Raw genomic sequence first — 22,297 nt, 5'->3', positions numbered from 1 at the left:
GGATCAGACTGCGGGTGAGGACAACTCCAGGCTACCCCCTAAACAATGGGTGTCAAAGTTCACAGGAGTAATAATACTTACTTTTGTAGGATTTCCTGTGTGCCCTACTGCAAACAACCCCACAGTGTTCCACTCTACCTAAATCCAGGATGGCAACAAACTTTCATTCCCTGTACAAAGCTTCTGTGCCCTCCCCAAAAGTTTAGCCATGGAAATGAGCAACCACTCATTGTGGTCACTCCAGACCAGTTCTGGGGTGGTTCTTTTCCCTCTGAGATTGATGGCTGACTTGCTAGAGGACTAAAAGAAGAGGAAGGCTCAAGTGTTAAGCGATGTTCTTACCTATCTTTATGTAACCAACAGACTGGAGCTTCCATCTTTATGTTCACATTAGATTTTTGCAACACAGTGTGATCCTGGGCAAACGCGTAATGCAACTTGCTTAACCTGACACATAGGAAAGCACTTTAAGGACAGAATAACCCCCAAAACCAAACACTATATACAACTCTAGAAATGTACTACTGATGGCGACTGCCGGAGGGCCTGCAGCAATGGAAATACCTCTTGTGTAACAAGAGATGAGAACACTGGGTATCATATGTTCCCAGGGCGGGGGAGGACAGCTGTGCCTCCACCAACCACACAAACTCCATTAAACAAACAAAAATCAATCAAGTATTCATTCATTCAGGAACACCAGGGCTAGAGATGAGGGAGGGGGCAGGTTAGACATATAGAGCCTAATGAGGTATTTACTACCAGTGGCCATCCCCGTCTAAACACGGTGCCTGGGTATGAATCTGGATACAACAGCACATCACCCTAACAGGACAGTGCTGTGTTCAGTCACTCTGTGCACTTAAATAATAGTATACATGCCCCAAGGCCGTGAAGCTACATCTCGTGCCAGACATACTGCTTGTAGATTCATATACTCATGTGCATCCTTGGGAGCGGGTGCAGGTCAGTACATTACAATGGCATTGCACATCTCAAGAGGATGGTGACCCATGCCGGATCCAGCTTCCTGCAGGGAGAAGCTGCAGGTCCCTACATTGCTGGGAGATTCTGCACGTGCTGCTGGGATGGAAGAGAGCGCAGGAGACCCAGAAAAACTCACATTCTAGAAACATCTGTAGCACCATGGAGGAACACCATGGTCCACTGTCTCATAGCATCAGCTCTAGGCACTAGGTGTGCACGAAGGGATGCCCTAACCCTGTGCAAACTGCAAACCTCCCACATCACTCCTCAAAATGACTTTTTCCATTGGTTGGAAATCACTTTACTCCTCACCTTGCTCTCAAGAGAGCATTAAGTCTCATACAATAAATACAGTGTACAACAAAGAAAGGGTGAAATAAATTATAAACACGGCCACCTAAAGTAAACAATGAGTATGGCATCCGTGAGGAAAGTAAATAAAACACAAACACTTCTCACTACAAGGCATGCCAACAATAAAACATGCTGTGTGAACAAGAAGCACTTACTGTTGCATCCCATGCTGGGGGCCAGCCAGGAACACTGCCCTGATACATGAATCGCGTGCGTCATGCACGACGAAAGGAACTACAATCCCCAAGCTGCAATGAACAGAGGCGCCCGTGACGTCAGCGCGCCTCTGTTCAAGTTTGATGCCGGAAATCAACGCAGTGCCGTTGATTCTAGACCGCCGCCGCCACCGATCAAGGACTGGTAGGGGTGCTTGCATCAACTTTCCTTTTATCCTGAAGGAGATGGATGCTCCTAGCATCTCCCTATTGTGATCCTGTATTCCTTGAGTTTCCTGGTTATTGTTGCGGCAGTTCCGTTGGCCGAACCTCTGGTAGGTTCTTGCGGGACTGCCTGTTATTGCTGATATTCCCTGAGTTTCTTTATTGTTCTCGCTGCAGTGCCGTTGGCCGAACCTCCGGTGGGTTCTTGCGGGACTGCATGTTATTTCTGACGTAGAGAGTAGTCCCGTTGAATGAACCGACTCATGGGTTCTTGCGGGATTTCTGGAGGAGCGGAACTTATTACTGTGTGCTGCTTTGAGCTCTAACACTGCAATTCGACCTTCTGAGGTTTAGAAGGGCACAGAGACGGTTTTATATATTCAGCAGTTAGAAAGTGCTTGAAGCTTTAGCGATGTTACAATTACCCTTGACTCGTAACTATTTTACACTGTACTTTTCCTGATTTTAGAGGAATTCATTTACGAGGATATGTATCTCTGCTCTTCATGTGCATCATATTATTTGGGCACAGCATTTGATTATAAACGCTTCTGATGATCCGTATGTTTGGATTCTCCTATGGTGCATTCAACCTGGAGATTTGTGTTATTCTTTGAAATCATGACGAGAAGATAATTTCCCGTACTTTATTTATTTCACGCCGCAGGGGTGATTGAGCTTCAGCCTGGCTAGCTTTGGTATGCCACCCTTTCCCCCCTGTTGAAGAGATCATATCAAACCCATTTGGTGACTTTTGGCTGTATTCCTCGGAATTCCAGATTGCCAGGCATTGCTACGTTATTTTTCTTTACAGGTATTGCTCATTCCCACAATGCTACATGCCCAAACATCTATGTACAGCTAAGAATGTTTATGATAGATGTAGTGTGTGTTTTTGTCTCATAGTGCCTTGTTCTCGTTACAGGTCTTCCTCCCTGATGTCCCCTTCCTTTCCTTCCCTCGCCTGATCACTCCATTGCGTCTGTTGTTTTACTCAGACCATGGGGCTGTCGGGAGGTGAAACCCATTTAAGCATCGTACGATTCTGAGGATTCCAGGACCTGACACTTACGAAGCTGGGAGCAGTGACATGGGAGGGAACCGAACTGTGTGTAGGGCTGCAAGGCTCATAGAGGAGGAAGGAGGAGGGGCTAGTACACGCTGTACAGTGTGATGGTGGATCAAAAATCTCTCTTAGAGAAATTGACAGGGAGGGAACTAAGCACACAAAGGAGGGGCATTTAAACAAATTCACCAATAAAAAGCCAGCATTTCCGATTACCACCGGAAACAACCAATGGCAATCGTCAGTGTGCCAAAAATCCACAGAAGAGTTGCAGCAGGCCTAGCAGACAGAGCAAGCACTGTCGAGGGTCGGCCTAAAAAGTACACTTTCTGGACCAGGGGTTAGCTCTTTGCCAAATTTAGTGTAATTCCGTTCAGCCGTTTGGGTTGTAGTTATGTTCAAATTCTCTGAGGAAATTAACAAGTAGGAAAACATGTTTTGGGACCCCCCCCCTTTTTCTTGATAGATCACCCCAAAACTTTCCAGAAAGCAGGTGAAGTGAGTATCAAATGTTTGGGGAATCAACCAGCCCCAACGATATAGGCATGTCAAAAAACACTGTTCCTATGGAAACTAGTTCCTAACTATAAATACATACTATAGATAGGTTTTACATATATTACCTAATGGCGGTTGCCAGTAGGTAGTTATAGTTAGGACCTATTTTCCATAGGAGATCGGCAACATTCTATTTGGAATAACTTTGTCCCCCGTCGACGAATAGTTGCGACATTTTCAAAACATATGGCCAGCTCTGGTCCGTTACTATCCTGAAAGTCTGGAGGTGATTCCTCAAGCAGGGGCCGAGAAAAAAGGGGGGTCCAAAAGCGTGTTTTCAATAGAAACCTTTAGTCGCAGCTACAGCTCGAACTGCTGAACGAAATTACACCAAATTTGGCAAAGAGGTAGCCCTTGGTTCAGGCTCGTGCCTTTTTGTTAAATGGTGTAAATCCGTTCAGCAGTTGCTGGGAAAATTTAAAGTAAAATCACTTATATAGCTATGGCCGCGGTGGATCCGCGCACTCTGTGCGCACCCTCCCGATCACGAGCTGCATGCTAATTGGCTGTCAACTGGCTGTCAACACTCCAAACCTGGAAGTGTTGGCAGCCATTTTGTGCTTCTTTATAACCGAGGCACAAAAAATCAGTGCAACAAATTCGCAAAATGTAAAAAGGGGGCTGGGAAGTTTTTTTCTTTTTTAAACGTCAAAATCCGTGCAGGGTGTGCAAATTCTGCTGTAAAAAAACACAAAGAGCGGGCTCCAGTGCTTCTTTATTAATTAGCTCCCGGGTTGGCCAAATCCCGGGGGCAAAAATATTTAATGTAATGGGGGCCGAAAGGGTCCCCCCAGTCCTGGTGACCGCTACCCCCCGGGGATTTTATGAACCTTCCGGGGCTACAAGAAAGATGGGTGGGGGGCTCAAATGCCACCCCAGCTCTGGGGACCGCCACCCCTGGGTCTTCACTAGTAAATGGGTGGGGGAGCTCAAAGGCACCCCCAAGCCCAGGGAACCACCACCCCGGGGCTTTGTACATTGTGGGAGGGGGCGTGTGGCCTCCCTCCTGGAGCCCTCGAGGGCCCTGGGGTCTGCCACCCCCCAGGGCCAGCTCCTGCAGAGTCTCGGGGTGCCAAGCCCCAGGATACTTCTGCTTGCTATGGCAGGGTGGGAGCCTCGTGGCTCCCGCCCTGTCATAGCAAACTGTGGTTTGGATTTTGAAAGAGAGAGCAGGGCAACCTGCTGTGTCTTTCAAAATGAAAACCCGATTGCGTTTCCACACAGGGAGGTGGATGTCATGCCAGGGTCCTCGGCTCATTGAACTCGTAGTCCTTAATTTGTGTCGGTGCTTACCGGTGCTTAGCACCGACATTCATTTCCCAAGGCCGGGTCTACATGTAATATCAGCTCCCTAAGGTCACACTGTCTCCTGGCGAAGAGCTGATATCACATGTAAATCTATTCCTGCCTAGGTTCTGTGTTGCCTGATTGGGATTGGTGTATAAGATATTTATATTTGGAGGCACATGGAGGACACCCGCCCACTGCCAGAAACTGCACGGGTGAAGTCTCTGCCTCAGCATAACAGCAATATTAGTAGCTACTAATGACTGGTTGAAAATGGGTTTGAAGCCCACCCTGTTTCTCCTTGACTGTGTTGAATCGTGAAGTGTTGCCTCCCGAGTCAGACCAATGCAGAGCAGTGTCCCCACATTTCACTTCCCCAGCTTATTGCGCAGCTGCAACGCTTTGTCGACTAAACAAGCAAGCAGCGTGTAACGCAGCAGCAGGCCTCTGTTTTAAACCAAATTTCAGTAAGTAAGTATTGATTTTGTTTTCTTAACAGGCACTAACTGTAGAGCTATTTTTTGGGTATTTTGGAAAATAAAAGCATTTTCAGAAAGGGAGCAGAGCAGGGTTGGGGTGGAGATGGCCCTGTCTACTTCTCTGAGTTTTGGAATGTCCACAATCCTGTCTCCCGCTTACATAGCCACAAAGTATTTAGTAAGTGGGATCAATAAAGAATTGCCCACTGACAAGCACCGAGCAGGCAAATTGTACATGGGGTTTTCTAACGCCAGTGCCTGCTGCTCTTGCCCTCTCGTGAGGTTAATTCGAAGAGTTGTGTACTCCTTTTGCTCCTAGTGTACACAGTGCTCTGTTTTCTCTGTTTGCTTTCCCCTCTGTCATCCAGAGGCCCCTGGGGAAATATGACAGCTTGCTATACAGCTAGCACCTCTGAAAAGCTAGAAGAGCTGGTAAAGAGTCAGCCAGGGTATTACACTTCCCGTCATACAACTCAGTACTAAAAATGGCATGAAGTGGAATCAAGAATATGCAGAATTTAGGGTCGGATTGGGACAGAAAATATGTGCAGGCACCAAAGCAAAATTTGCCCTCATTAGTGAATTAGTCAGCTAAAAAATAAACCAATGTATGCAAATTGAGGCATCTTTGAATTTGTAAAGAGCGCTGTATAAGTACTTTTAAGATATGGAAGTCCTCGTGAATTTGAGTTCGCTGTAGATAATGTTTGGTTCAATACCAGGGAAATCCACAGTAAATTCCAGCCCAGTAGACCATAAAATACGCCCACAAACAGCCCAAACAAATGGCCCATCCTCTGACATGTCAGAGCAGCCCATCACTACTTGATTGCCCTATAGGCCTGTCCAAGCCTGGCAGCTTGGTATTCGGCACGCTGACATTCAGTAGCACCAAACATTCTCTTCTTAGTAAAACTTTGAGCCCCGGCACTTATTCTTTTACAAATTAAGTATTGTCTTAATGTCACATGTGAATTGGGTGTGGAATGGTACAGAGACGTTTTGCAGTCTAGGAGAGAGCCACCTTCCCGGGTATTGTTTAATAAGTGTTCGGGGAGTTCGAGGCCAACTTAAGTTCAGGGATCGTCATATTCCGGGTCTTTATTTAAATATGCAGGGTGGTCCTCTGCAGTCCCTGATGCCTCGGTGGTCCTAGGCAGTGCCTTATTTGTTCTGTAATCACACGGGCAGTACTTATGGTGTTATAAAGGGATCAATGACATAATATCGAGGGACATAATATCGACTATCAAAAATATCGTTGACAAAATATCGACAGACAGAATATCGACTTTGCATCTACAAACAGGTAAGTACAAAAATATCGAGTAAAAAACTATTGTTTACAAAAATATAGTTTATAAAAATATCGACTTTATTAAAAACAATGTTAAATTAAATTAATATTAAAAATTAATTACTAAAATATACTTAAAAATACTTAAATTAGGGGAGAGGAGCCTAGCTCGCGGCCGTGATGGTCGCCCTTTAGCTCGGCTCCCGCAGCCCTCCATCCTGACTGCCTATCCTGTCTTTTATCCTGTCCCGGGACGGCACACTTTTGGGGAATTGGAAACATTACGGCTTGTTTGTACTTACCATCTGACCCCGGGGTCTCGACGTGCAGTGGCTCCGGAGTTCTGGCCTCCGAGAGATCGGGGCCTCTGCGAGACTTGGACCGGGACCTGGCCGGTGGGATCCGACGGCTCTCGGCCCCGGCTGAGAGCGAGAACCAGTGTTGGGAGCCGATGTGCGAAGATCCCGGCGATCCTGACCCGGACCTGCCCTGGTGGTCGCGTGGCCGACGTGGGTGAGAAGCCCCGGGACCTGATTCTGAGAGGGGGTCCCCCCGCCGCTGCTTTGTCCGGCGGCCCTGGTCCTCGGGGCCCGGACTCCGCTTGTTTGGGGCGCCGGTGCTGGTGCGGGCGGAGACCCGTTTGGGCGGACATCCTTTTGGCATCGAAGCCGCCCTTGCTGGGACCCCCGGCGCTTGTAAAGTCCTACATTTGAGAACTGTTATTTCCGGGGGTCCTCGTGGGCGGCGATTGGGCTGATTCACGAAATGGCGGCCGGCCCTCTGGAACGAGAGTCACCCTGTGGCGGCGGGCCCGAGTTGCTTGATTGTGTGGGGATCAGATCTGGTGGGCGTGAGCCGACAGTCAGAGATATCCTGGAAGCCCTCAGATCCCTGCACGCTTCCCTCGCCCTGGGCGTCTCGGTGGGTCCGCCACGATCAGCCGCCATTCTTGTCGCCCTCTTGTTTCGATGCCTCCATTGCCTCACCCCCCTCGATTGACCTGAGTGTCTCCACCACTGATCGAAGATCGTGTAGTGTGCTGGTGACTTTGGGGCGCCCTGCTTTTCAAGGTTCGGACCCCGGGGACTCGGATGCTGTACTGTGACCCTGTTCGACATTGTTGCCTGGAATTATGGACGGACTTCCTCCTACGCCTGCTTCGATGACTTTGCCTGTGTTTAAAATTGGGACCACCTCGCCCGCTCCAGTGGCGCAACTGAACTCCTGTTTCTCATGGCTCGTGCTTCGATTGTTGATGCATCGATACTTTCAATTTGGACTACTGCTCACTTGTTGATCTTTCTACCCCCCACGTAACTATGCTAGTCACCATTCCACTCGATTATATGCTGACTTCATATTTAGTATGTGGTTGTACATTGCCATGTGGTGGGTGGGGTTTGTCGCTCGGAAGGGCTGGGGGTGAAATGTACGACTTCTGCTTGATTCTCGGTATGCGATTTCGTTGCACAATTGTCTCTGAGCGTAGAAGGGTGGAAGGTCCCCTTCTCCTAATATTTTGTGGCGTGTGATGGGGTGTCGTCCTGGTCTGTTTTTGATTGTACTTGTCGGGTTGGGCGGAGGGCTGTGGCCTACCGTTTGTATTATAGTTATTCTGCTCCTCCCTCCTGTTTTCTTTCTCCGCCTTTGTGGCCTTTTTGTCTCGTTTTTCTCTCTTTCTTCTTGCTATATTTCGGGTTCTAGTTTAGGGCGACAGGCACGCTGTTTGAAGGGTAGGCCGTAGCCTTCTACAGGGGTGCAGGGTGGGACGGGTGGGTTGGGTTCTATTTTTTGTTTGTCTTCTGGTTCTATGGCCCTTTTGTATCTCTTTTTCGTGAGGCCGCGTCTGTCCCGACCTCCTATGGGGTGTTTCGGGTGGGGGTATGGCATCGTTACTCCTCCTGCTACATTTCGGCTGTCCTTCCATCCGATTGCCATGCCCCACTTGGACCGCTAATCCTTTTGTCTCCTGTCCTCCCACCACGGGGAGCCGTGTCGGCGTGTCTTTTACCTTCTTTTTTCATATTTCCTTATCCCCTTTTATTGTTTGGTTTTTCTTCCCTCCATTTTCCTTTCCCTTCCTCTTCCCCCCCCCTACCTAGTCCCCCTTCCCTTTTTCCTTCCTGCGTCCCAGAGGGTACTGTGACGGGTGGGTTTTCATGCATTGTCTTCCGATCCCTCTGTTCTGGCTTGGTAGTGTCCCGGGTGGTGGGCGTGTTACGAGGATAATGCTCAGGGGCAGACTGTGTCTCACATATCCTGATTTCTTGACTGCATTGTGTTGTCCCCCTGATATTTTGCCCCATGCCCCCTTCTTACTGTTGAGGTTGATTACGGGATGTCGGATGCCTCCGTATTGCAAGTGTGCCTGTCATATGTCCTCTCCCCTTATTGTAAAATTAAGCCTTATTTACTCCTGTGTTTTGGCCCTTTAGTTTCTTTATTTCTTCTCCCCTATTGCGATTGTACGGCCTCTGCTTTGTATGGATTGAATTTGTACTATTTGCCTGATGACTCCTGACTGTTTTATACACTGCGGCCGGCTGGCTTGGTTGTGGGCCTCGATTTGTCTTCTTTTGATATCAATAAAGGTTTTCAAAAAAAATATAAAAATACTTAAATTACCTTATAATAATTAAATAATTAATGAAAGTTATAAAAAAATATTTTACAATCATATTTGTTAAAACATATATATATATAGTAACATAATATAATTAAATATTAATCAATATTATTACCGTAGGACAGCGGAAGTGTAAAAATTACTATTCCCACTCCAGAGACTGCAACAGTAGGGAAAGCATTGGATAGCGTAGGGGTAAAAATTACTATTCCCACTCCAGTGGGTGCAACAGTAGGGAATGCGTTGGATAGCGTAGGGGTAAAAATTACTATTACCACTCCAGTGAGTGCAACAGTAGGGAAAGCGTTGGATAGCGTAGGGGTAAAAATTACTATTCCCACTCCAAAGAGTGCAACAGTAGGGAAAGCATTGGATAGCATAGGGGTTAAAATTACTATTCCCACTCCAAAGAGTGCAACAGTAGGGAAAGCATTGGATAGCGTAGGGGTTAAAATTACGATTCCCACTCCAAAGAGTGCAACAGTAGGGAAAGCGTTGGATAGCGTAGAGGTAAAAATTATTATTCCCACTCCAGTGGGTGCAACAGTAGGGAAAGCGTTGGATAGCGTAGGGGTAACAATTACTATTCCCACTCCAGTGAGTGCAACAGTAGGAAAAGCGTTGGATAGCGTAGAGGTAAAAATTACTATTCCCACTCCAGTGGGTGCAACAGTAGGGAAAGCGTTGTATAGCGTAGGGGTAAAAATTACTATTCCCACTCCAGTGAGTGCAACAGTAGGGAAAGCATTGGATAGCGTAGGGGTAACAATTACTATTCCCACTCCAAAGAGTGCAACAGTAGGGAAAGCGTTGGATAGCATAGGGGTTAAAATTACTATTCCCACTCCAAAGAGTGCAACAGTAGGGAAAGCATTGGATAGCATAGGGGTTAAAATTACTATTCCCACTCCAAAGAGTGCAACAATAGGGAAAGCGTTGGATAGCGTAGGGGTAAAAATTACTATTCCCACTCCAGAGAGTGCAACAGTAGGAAAATTAAATACGTCATATATAAATTATTTAACAATTAATTCAAATTAAATACAATTAAATAAATTGAATTATTTAATTAATTATAATTAAAAAACTTCCCACCCAATTCCCCTATAAACCCACAACCCGCTACAGAAAATAAATTAGTAAAATTAACATCATTATCAATTAATCAATTAAAATTAATTTCCAATTAAAATTTAATTAATTACCAAATATAAATTATTTAACAATTAATTAAAAATGAATACCAATAAATAAATTCACATATTTAATTAATTATAATTAAATTACTTCCCACCCTATTCCCCTATAAACCCACAACCCGCTACAGAATTAAATTGCGCAAAAATAAAAAAAACAAATTTCATTATTTAAAATTAATTATAACATAAATACACAATTTTCACACATATAATAACATAAAAAACACTATAAAAACTTTGATACTATTAAAAATTCGATAATTTTAATAACCTATATTATATACTTCGATATTTTAACTTTCTATATTTTTAACATTCAATATTATATTACTTACCTTAAAAACGATATTTTTGATGTCTATATTCTGTCAATTCGATATTTTGTCCAGTCTATATTTTAAACTCGATACTATGTCCATTCGATATTTTGTAGTCGATATTATGTCTGTTTACCGTTATAAAGTGATACACTCATAGAACTTTTGCAGTTGTACAATTACCCAGGCTTCATTTGTCTAACAGTTAGTTAGATTATGTTTTGTAAGAGCACTCTAATATTAAATAATGTCCTTAAAAACTTCTATAAACAGATGATTATCACAATAAATAATAGTCAAGTGTTGTCAGAAAAGAAGACCTATACACTCAGTTATTTATTTAAAAAAAGTAACCTTTATTAAAACATAAATAAATAGAAATGTAACTCTAACAGAACAGTATTTAAAAAAAAACGTGGGTTGGACTCCAGTGGAAGCAGCGTAGGAAACCTGCAAGACAAAAATGAAACATAAGTATGTGTGCTATGTGGAAGAGGTAAAGAAAGCTAGTTCGAATGAAAGTACCATAGTGAAAATGGAAGGGAGGGGCAGTGGGTAGAAGAGAGAAGGGGAGGGAGAGTTAAAAGAAGAGAGGGAGGAGGAGACAGAGCGTCGGCCTATTGCACTCAGCCCTCAGTATTTACCCTCCGTCACCCGTTTGTCTAGGACGCTGGGGTCTGCGAGAAAGAGTGTGGTTTAAGAAGTCCTTAAAATTAAATACATGAAGCCAGAGATTATGGGCCATAATATGAAGGAAGGGCGATAATATTATAGGAAATTGCCTCTAAAGCGGCGATAAGGGGTTCATAATATGCCTTTGTGAATTCCCTTAGAAGCTCAGGTTTTGGTGTGAACCTGGGAATCTATGGGAATTCACAAGGGCATATTATCAACCCATTATCGTCGCTTCAGCAGCAGTTTCCTGTCGCTAAAGTGGTGATAATGTTATCGCCGTTCTTTGATAATGTAGTCCTACATTATTAGCTACGGGGAAATCGCTTGCATGCACCTGTGCACCCCAACCCCTTCCCCCGCACTGTGCTCAATTGTAGGTCTTGCACACTGAGGCTTCACTGCTCACCTGCCACCACTGGTGTGTCCCACGACGTGTTGGTGCAAGCTTTGAGTCCGGGGAACGTTTGTTTGGTAGACCAGGTCTTCACAATGGAACAGTGTCTTGATATTGCCATGGAAGGTAGGTGTTAGAATATTCAGGGCATCATTGCGGGGAGAGCTCCAGCTCAGCCCGTCTTCAGCCAATCACGGGAATTTCTGTAAAGAGAGAAATAATTTAATGGTGGAAATGTCTGGAGGTAAATGAAGGTTTATTTTAAGCTTGATAGGAAATAGGAGTTGAGTGCATCCTTCGTTTTTGTAGTACGATCAACCAACTGTTAGTGGTAATTGTGGTTCAAAGAGGAGTGGGAGTGCACGTGAACACACAAGGTTACGTAATATTATGTTATGGCAAGGTTTACATAGAAAGGACTAGAGTGCATGCTAGAAGCATAATGTTTGCGTGTAATGCAGTGGCGGTAGCCTGTGTGCATGTGCACCTAGTAGCCAACGCCACGTGTCTGTAGGGCAGCGCTGTCCGTTGGCTCAGGTCTACAGTACGGTCCAGCAGGTCCTTAAAATGAGACTGATGTTACTGAATGAGGTCAGAGATCACATCATTACGGACGGCAACATCGCTTTTTTGCACCTGCGCACTCATGGTGATGCACCCCACCCCTGCCGCAGAACCACCCTCAACAGGTGTCTGTAGGGCAGCGCTGCACGTAGGCTCAAGCCTACCTTGCGTTACAGCTGGTCTTTAAAATGAGACAGAGATGTGACTGAATGGGGTCAGAGATCACATCATTACGCAAAGCAACATCGCTTATTCGCACGTGCGCACTCTGGCTGATGCATCCCACCCCTCCCGCAGCACCGTGCTGAAGAGGTGTCTGTAGGACAGCAGTGCCTGCTGGCTCAGGCCAACCTTACGGTACAGCTGGTCTTTAAACTAATGCCTTCGAGCTGCACTGCAGACAGTAGTGTTCATAACTTGAATTCAGCTTTGGGTCAACACTACGGACAGCATTGAAGTCAGCCTTGATTTAAAATTAGTCTTTAAAATAGTGTACCCTCAAGTTTAGTGTTCTGAAAGATAGTATAGAATTAGTAATTGCAGAGTACATACAACTGTACATGCATAATTCTCCGTTTCGCCTCTGCACATCCAGGCTGCTGCACCCCATCAACTCCCACTGCAAGGAGGAGTCTGCGTGCTCTTTTTCTCCCACTGTCCAGCGGTGACTTCCCATTCCTGCGCACCCAGATTGCTGTACCCCATCCACTCCCACTGCCCGGAGGTGAGTGCCCGCTCCTGCGCACCCAGATGGCTGCACCCCATCCACTCCCACTGCCCGGAGGTGAGTGCCCGTTCCTGTGCACCCAGACTGCTGCACCCCATCCACTCCCACTGCCGGGAGGTGACAGTCCATTCCTGCGTACCCAGACTGCTGCACCCCATCCACTCCCACTGCTCAGAGGTGACTGCCCGTTCCTGCACACCCAGACTGCTGTACTCCATCCAATCCTACTGCCTAGAGGTGTTTGCCCGCTCCTGTACACTCAGACTCCCATGCATGAGCGTGTGGTCAGCTTTCAAAACCCTATACAAAAAGGCTCTCGCTGCACGACAATGATGTGCACTGCAACGAAGGCGCAAGCCCTAAAAAAACAGAGAAGGAAAGGTTTTCAAAATAAGATGGTAAATTTAAGGGTACAAACTATGAAAAAATAAATACTCCACTACTATGCTACAGATGTGGGAGCGACGGACATTTGGTGATTCTAAAAATTGTCCTTCTAGTGGAAAAAAATATGAAAATGCAATAAGACAGGGTATATACAACTGCGTACGCCTAAATCGCTGAAATTGCAGAGTGTTGTAAAAAGGGGCGTGGACTTTAAACACCTCTCTGCAATGCAGCCTCCTGGCGCATACTGGAGGTACCTGGTGGCCTAGTTGGCCCCCAGGGACACACAGAATTGAGGAGGAATTAATTCTCTAACTTAAGACGCGCCACACTGTTTGCAGACATATCACCTCAGGCCAGGCCCCCTGCCTTCAGCACTGTGCAACCGCGCCCGTGGTGTGTTTTAAGTTGTGAAATACATTCTTTTTCAATACTGAGGGTCCCTGAGGATCAAATAGCCCAACAGGAATCTCCAGTATGCGCCAGGGAGCTGCATTGCAGACAGGTGTTCAGAGGCCATGCCCCTTTTTACACCCCTATGTAACGCAGCTCTGTTGCGCTTACTGGAAGTATGTTGTGGGCTAGTTTGACCCTAGGAACCCTTAGGATTGAAGGGGACTTAATCTCTCAACTTGGCGCATTTACACAGTTGTGAAGGGAGGGTACGGGGCTTGACATGATGTGTGCAAATACGCCCTGTGGCGCGTTTTAAGTTGGGAAAAAAATTCTACATCAAACCTGAGCGACCATGGGGGCCAAGTAGCCCATCAGGTGCTTCCAGGAAGCGCCACTTTGCTGCATTGCAGAGAAGTGGTGCAGGCCGTGCCCCTTTTTACATCTCTCTGCTACGCAGCTCTGTGGGGCTTACTCGATGTACTACGAATTCCGATTTACTCACCTGTTATTAGGAGAGACCTCAGTGCTACATATGAGCCCTGCACTGATTTTGAAAAGTAATTCTAACCATACTTACCAGTGACTTGAATTTCCTTCCATAGGCTAACATTGACTGGTTTCCCTTGACTGGTTTCCCTTGGAAATTCTTCTAAGTGTGGAGTTTTGGAACTTTAAAATATTCACCTAAAATCATCCGAACAACAAATTCTGATTTACTCACTTGTTATCAGTAGAGAACCCAGTGCTGCATCTTATTTTTATGTTTCTTATATATATATATATATATATATATATATATATTACCTACTGGCGGTCGCCAGTAGGTATATATAGTTAGGATTTTTTCTCTATGGGTTTTTTGAAAATTCTATGTCTAATAACTTTGGCGTTTGTGGACGGAATTGGCTGAAATTTTCAGGAAAATGGCACATTTTGTTTCTGAGCAGCCCCTGAAAATGTTGGGGGGGTTCATCAAGGGGGGGCCGAGAAAAAAGGGGGGTCCCAAAACGCGTTTTTCCTATGTTAATTTCCATAGGGCGGTTGGCCTCACTTTTAGCCCGAACGGCTGAATGGATTTGCACGAAACTTGGCAAAATCGTAGGGACTGGTAGCCCGATGTGCCTTTTGTAGGTCTCAATATATGTGCTTCAGTGGATTTTGAGAAATTAAGGTTCAAAAAAAGATATATATCTGTAACCGCGGACTGGGCAGCGCTCCGCTACGCGTACTTTTCGCGCAACGGAGCTTTGTGAAGCGAAGCTGATTGGTTCTCCGGCGTCTGTGAACATTCCAAACAGTCCGTAGCGGCCGCCATCTTGTCTCTCGGTAGGATCGAGAGACAAGGGGAGGCGAAAGCGAAGGGGCAAATGACCATAAGGGGGAATAGTAGATCCTCGCTGACCCCCTAGGTTTGATGTGGAGGTTTTAAAAGGGCCCCGCGGGGCCAAAAAAAATAATAATAATAATAATTGAACGGCTGAATGGATTTGCACGAAACTTGGCAAAATATTAGGGACTGGTAGCCCGATGTGCCTTTGCTAGGTCTCAATATATGTGCTCCAGTGGATTTTGAGAAATTAACGTTCAAAAAAAGGTATATATCTGTAACAGCGCACCGCTTCGCGTACTTTTCGCGTTACGGAGCTTTGCGAAGCGAAGCTGATTGGCTCTCCGGTGTCTGTAAACATTCCAAACAGTCCGTAGCGGCCGCCATCTTGTCTCTCGGTAGGATCGAACAGCTGAATGGATTTGCACGAAACTTGGCAAAATTGTAGGGACTGGTAGCCCGATGTGCCTTTGCTAGGTCTCAATATATGTGGTTCAGTGCATTTTGAGAAATTAACGTTCAGAAACAAGATATATATCTGTAACAGCGCTCCGCTTCGCGGAGATAAAATTATATGTGTATTACCTAGCTGTTGCTAACACCAGTTAGCGACGGCTAGTAGAAGATAGCGACCATCTTGGGCCCCACTTTGCATGTGAGTGATATTTATCACTAATGACATGCAAAGTGGGCATGCCAAGATGTTAGCGACTGGAAACAGTCGCTAACATCGCTATCTCCTATTATCAACTTTTGGAAATATTCGAGATAAGGGCGAATATCTCTAAAAGCTACCACCTGCCCTGAGCAGTTCTTAGCCATGTTATCCAATGGGAGGTGGATAACATGGCTAAGAGCATTAGCTCGGTAATGCATGAATATCGCTGAGTTTTCAGCGATATTAATGCATTGCGGTCGTTTTTTATCGTATTTCCGATAAACCTTGATAATAGCAAGGTTTATCTGCGATAATTTCTGACGGTAAAAAAATCGTTGCTAAGCATCGTTAGGGATAAATATCGCTTAACTTTGGTAATATGCCCCAACGTCTGTTAACGTTCGATTCGAAGGAAATCAGGAAGTGTTGAAAAACATTGTCTGCGCCATCTTGTCTTTTTTCAAATGCCACACTTTTGTCGTGCACGGCAGCCATTTTAGATGCCTTGACCAGACCCACTCTGTGCACGCTGTCGATCCTTAGCATGGCTCCCCACCCTCGCAAACATCTCCCCCAGGCAGTGGTCACCCCCGCTCTCTGTCTTATGCATGGGTAATAAACCTCCCCCATCTGTGCTGCTGTTCCCTGAGAATCACACCCTGTGCCCGCCCGACACCTCCCTTTCGCCCTATTCACTACCGCACCCTCTGACACTCCTTTTCCTCTGTGTCCGATTGTCCAGGCTGGTCCTAGGGTATCAGCTAGCCCTGCAGATGTAGTTTATGGCCACAGCTGTAAAGAATCACCCCTCTTCAAAGGAGTTATAGTAGATCAAGGCCCACACTCGATGAGATTCGTCACAGCAGAAGCGTTGCTATTATCTGAAAACCATCCTGTATTGTGATTGGGGAGGGGACCGAGCCTGAAGCGGAAGATTCCAGGGATGACTGTTTGTACATCAAAGTTTTTACAATTATGTGTCACATTAAAAATATATAGCACTCCGACAAAGTAGTAAGATTATAAAACTTTAATAATTTATAAATATATACAAGAAAACAAAAATAGTAATAACATATAAACATTTTTAGGGAAAAACAACGAAGTAGCGGTCGGCTGTGCGAATAGTCCCAACGCAGCACAACGTCCAGATTTCTGGCGTGGGGCGTCGCGGGGGGTGGGTCATCAGTAGCAAACTGTTGTGCGAATAGTTCCAAGGCAGCAGAACGCGTTGAAATCTAGATGACACGAAAGTGATGTCTAGTAAGTTGCCACCCAGCAAATAACGGCATGGGGCGTTGCGGGGGGTGGGTCATCAGTAGCAAACTGTTGCGCGAATAGTTCCAAGGCAGCAGAACGATGGCACCAAGGTGATGTCCAGTAAGTTGCCGCACTGGTTTTGGTATCCTACAATGCTGCTCCGAATAACGGCGTGGAGCGCCCCGGGGGAGGCGGCGTGAACGGGCCTCTCCAGGTGGAGTGTCATCTGTTGTAGTGGGGCGCCCCTTTACCGTTTCAGTTGCCATTCCGTCCGTTTTTGGTCCACTGTGTCAAAAGCCGCAATTCAGCTGAGTTGCGCCCACTCTTGCGGTGCAGCGATAGGCGGCTGTCACAGGACTCTCAAAATGGCGGCAGGCTGTTTCCTTTTTGGGCCTGGTCCACTGAAATGGCCCTGGGACACCTTGGAAATCGGACGCTTGTCTGCTAGGTCTTGGACCTCATTCTCGAAAGCGTCCCCTCCGCCTTGAGAATTCATCAAAAGTTTTGGGGGCTCCGACTCCTGCAGGCTTCTGGTGGGGAGCGGCTGCCATGATTGCTCGCGGAATGACCACGACTGAGCTACGAGATGGTGGTGCTTTCATGCTGACGCCAGCTTCAGTCTGAAACATCCAGAAACAAGGTGGGGCTTTCATCGTTTGGGGAAAAAAAAAAAGTTTTCATCCTATGAAAAGTGTTGTTTTTAGGTCACATGATGAAGCCTTCCATCATTAGGAAACCAAAAGTAAAATGAACCAATGAAAAGTTTTATAAACAAGTCACATGACCTGTTATGCGGCATAGGGTGTAAAATTAGGAGAAAATACGTTGGCACGTGAGGCGGCGTCAGTAGCGGACCGATGTGCAAATAGGCCGAAGGCAACACAACGCGCCAAGATCTGGATGGCACCGAGGTGGTGTCATAGTTGAGAGTTCTGAGCAGCGGTTGTAACACTGTCTGAAGCTTATTTGCAGCTGCTGCAGCTTTACTACGCGCCAAGATCCGGATGGCACCGAGGTGGTGTCTAGTAAGGTGCACTGGTGTGGCCATCCTACAATGCTGAAAGTCGGCGTGGGGCGCCCCGTTGGCCTGTGAGTTTGCGTCAGTAGCGGACCGATGTGCGAATAGGCCGAAGGCAGCACAACGCGCCAAGATCCGGATGGCACCGAGGTGGTGTCCAGCAAGTTGCAGCACTGGTGTGGCCATCCTACAATGCTGAAAGTCGGCGTGGGGCGCCCCGTTGGCCTGTGAGTTTGCGTCAGTAGCGGACCGATGTGCGAATAGGCCGAAGGCAGCACAACGCGCCAAGATCCGGATGGCACCGAGGTGGTGTCTAGTAAGTTGTCGCACTGGTGTGGCCATCCAACAATGCTGAAAGTCGGCGTGGGGCGCCCCGTTGGCCTGTGAGTTTGCGTCAGTAGCGGACCGATGTGCGAATAGGCCGAAGGCAGCACAACGCGCCAAGATCCGGATGGCACCGAGGTGGTGTCTAGTAAGTTGCCGCACTGGTGTGGCCATCCTACAATGCTGAAAGTCGGCGTGGGGCGCCCCGTTGGCCTGTGAGATGGTGTCAGTAGCGGACTGATGTGTGAATGGGGCCAAAGGAAGCGCAACAATATTTTCTACTATATTTTCGGAGTAGAAGACACCACAAGGCGCTGAGATGCCAAGATCCGGATGGCACCGAGGTGATGTGTAAGTTGCGGACGGATGTGCGAATGGGGCCAAAGGCAGCTCAACAATATTTTCTGAAGAGAATACACCACAAGGCGCTGAGATGCCAAGATCCGGATGGCACCGAGGTGATGTCTAAGTTGCGGACCGATGTGCGAATGGGGCCAAAGGTAGCGTAACAAGATTTTCTGTATGGAAGATACCACTAGGCGTTGAGATGCCAAGATTCGGATGGCACCGAGGTGATGTCTAGGAAGTTGTGCCACTGGTGTGGCCATCGTACAATGGTAAAAGTCGGCGTGGGGCGCCCTATTGGCCTGTGAGATGGTGTCAGTAGCGGACTGATGTGCGAATGGGGCCAAAGGCAGCGCAACAATATTTTCTGACTGACACCACAAGGCGCTGAGATGCCAAGATCCGGATGGCATCGAGGTGATGTCTAAGTTGCGGACTGATGTGCGAATGGGGCCAAAGGCAGCGTAACAATATTTTCTGTATGGAAGATACCACTAGGCGTTGAGATGCCAAGATTCGGATGGCACCGAGGTGATGTCTAGGAAGTTGGTGTGGTCATCCTACAATGCTGAAACTCGGCGTGGGTCACCCCATTACCATGCATCGTCATATGGAGAGGTGGCACCAATTAATTATAGTGCTGCATAAAAGAGAGATTTGGAGGAGAACCCCTGACCTGCTAGTACATTCATCAAAGAAGTGGCACTGAGAGCTTCAGAGGCAAGGGAAACGGTCCCAAATATTTAGAAGAACTTTGGAAAGATTAAAATGACATGTTTAGATTGTGGTAAATTAATTTCATGTGGGCAGATGAGTGTTACTCTAATAAATACAGCATATGAACATCATCATAGTCGATGGTTGGTAGAGACATTTTGACTATATCCTGGACCTGCCCGTCCTCGCCCAAAATGGCGCCGGAATAAATGGGACTCGTAACTCCTTGTTGTGTACTGGTTGCAGAACCTTGAAATCACGAGATACGTATGCAGTTTTGAAGCACATGGCGGGCGGGGACGAGAATTGATTGAATATTTCGACATCCCTATTGATATTAAGTTCTGATGTGTTATTGATTACTGTACTGTTGAAAATTCGAATTAACGTCACCCATGGTACTTGCCCGCAAATGTATATCTAGATAATTTTATTGTAACTGGCCCTGTCGTATTTTAATTATAAAATGTACGTCCACCGATTCCGTAACTGTTAGACACCTTAGTTTTTGCAACCTAATGGCCCGCCCGTTACGTTCCTCTACAGTGTAAATGTCTATTCATCATATACGATTACAGTTTGCTCCGTGGCAGGCCCACGTGGTTATAGGCTCGTATTTGTATAATGAAATTTTCACAATAAAGGTTTTTAAAAGAAAACATGGTAGTAGTGTATACATTGGTAAAGTTTTTAATAATAGTCACTGTTTTAGAATCATTAAAAGGCAAGTGAAATAAAGCAGACCAATTACATGAAGGGTAAAAGGTATAATACGAAGGAACGCAGTAAAGATAAATGGTCAAGGGCTGTTGTGTTTTCTATTCCTGCAACATAAAGTGATCGATAAGAATCTCATATTCAGGCGTATCGGCGACTAAGACAGCAGGTCGACCCTCTTTTGCTCAACGGCTCCGTCATAGAACGAAGAAACGCTCTTTTTCTCGAAAAAAGAATATATTTTACTTGCAGGACAGTTGTAAAATTTCCGGGAAAGTACATTAGCCTGGAACATTATAACATATATTTAAGAGAAAATAATGTTCGGAAGTAATTAAAAGCGTAATTTTTAGGTGATATGACCAAGGCTTTCATCATTAGAATAAGAAAAGTAAAATGAACCAATGAAAAGTTTTATTAACAAGTCACATGACTTGTTATGGTTACGTTACGCGCTGCGCGCCCCGGATGACTTCCGGATGCGCTAACGCGGCGCGTCATATGACGCATTACGCGACAACGCAGGTCCAGAATATAGTCAAAATGTCTCCACCAACCAGCGGTCGAAACACAACCCCTTTCAGCAGGCTAAATAGTTCTGTTAAATGACAACAGAAAGGACAGGCAACAAGAACCATCAGTCAAAGAGGGGAGGGCTAGTTCTTCTCTACCGGGTTACATTGGGGCGCTACCGGAACTGATCGAATTGGTAGTCTACAGTGTTTCTGGATGTTTCAGACCGAAGCTGGGGTTAGCATGAGAGCAGCACCATTTCGTAGCTCCGTTGTGGCCATTCCGCAACCAATCATGGCAGCCGCTCTTTATCGTTATTTTGGGCGGGGTGGGTGGCGGAGCCGAGCTGTTTTGCAGCCATCATTGTGTGGAGTTCAGTTCATCTCACTAGTTTTGTATTTGTCATGAGGGGTTGTTCCTAATGTTTCTATTTGAGCGAGGTCAAAAAGAGATCCCATTAGTGGCCTACTGATTTTGCTCGATTCCTTTTCTTTTTTTTTTACACGATTTTTCGTTATCTGCAAAGACTAAACAGAGTATTGCGACTCTGTGTTTGTTTGTAAATAGAGAATGAACCAAAGAGAACTAATTCTAAAACAGTAAATACTTGGATAACAATCAATCAAATGGAGAGAGAAGCAGGCACGACGGATTACAACGGGGGCAAAGGCCTGCGTTAACTACCTTTCACTATCTGCAAAGAGAGAGTACTCCTAATAGAAATGAGGGGGGGGGGGCACCATTCAAAGCAGATCAGTGTGCATAAACACGAAAATGTTTTCACTTACCACGTACTTGACATTCGACAGCTTATGATATTTGCTATTAAAAAACCATTGAAATTCACTGAAAAAACCATAGGTTATAGACCATATATAGTTAGGAATTAGCATTTACAAAACCTTGAAAATTCACTGAAAAAACCATAGGTTATACACCATATATAGTTAGGAATTAGCATTTAAAAAACCTTATTTTACTCACACAAAACCATTGAAATTCCATATATTGTTAGTTGCACTAACTATATATCGCGCACCCGCAATCCACTGCTGATCATGTCACATATTACATCATTCATGACATGGTCAGTGACATCACTGATGACATCACTGATGACATCTCAAATGACATCACTGATGAGATCACTGATGACATCTCATTTGACATCAATGACCACATCACTGATGATATCATTCATGTGACAATACAATGCATCTCCTCACGTTTTAATATAACCTCTGTTTCACCCAGTGTTAAATACAGAGTATAATTTTTGAAACCATTGACACACCAATACTAGTTACTACATACGTACTCACTGATTCCTACGTCTACAGACACATTCACTCATTCACCCATACAATCATTCATACATACAATCACTCATCTTTACAACACTATCATATGCACTCATACACCTATACAGACACTTACACTCTGCCACTCATCCATGGAGTTACTCACACACCTAGTCAGTCCTGTAAAGAATCAATCACACTTCCATTTTCTTGTCTATACAGTTAAACATAGAGCACCTTACATTTTCAAACATATACTAACACATACTTACTTTCTTATACAATCATTGATACAAGTACACATTGATCTGCACAGAGTCACACACCTCCCAGCCAGCCACACACACACTCAGTCTCCTATACAAATACTTGGACAATCAATCAATAACCCATATAGTTAATCATATAGCTACTGATCAACACA

The 22,297-nt window shown here is 45.6% G+C and overlaps 1 long non-coding RNA gene across 2 annotated transcripts in view; it reads right to left on the bottom strand.

Annotated features, from left to right (window-relative positions):
* Positions 1-22,297, bottom strand: part of LOC144821796 (uncharacterized) — a 239,786-nt gene that overhangs the window by 32,631 nt on the left and 184,858 nt on the right. The window contains exon 5 of one of the 2 annotated variants that reach the window (XR_013608446.1): positions 11,652-11,822. The exons of the other annotated variant lie outside the window; for it this stretch is intronic. This is a non-coding gene — a long non-coding RNA (uncharacterized LOC144821796). Of the gene's footprint in view, positions 1-11,651; positions 11,823-22,297 lie in introns of those variants that run through there. 2 annotated transcript variants of the gene reach the window in all.

This window comes from Lissotriton helveticus, chromosome 2_2, assembly GCF_964261635.1.
Source record: "Lissotriton helveticus chromosome 2_2, aLisHel1.1, whole genome shotgun sequence".
Taxonomy (NCBI): Eukaryota; Metazoa; Chordata; class Amphibia; order Caudata; family Salamandridae; genus Lissotriton; species Lissotriton helveticus.
Note: the sequence above shows the minus strand (reverse complement) of the source record. Positions and strands in the feature narration are given on the sequence as shown.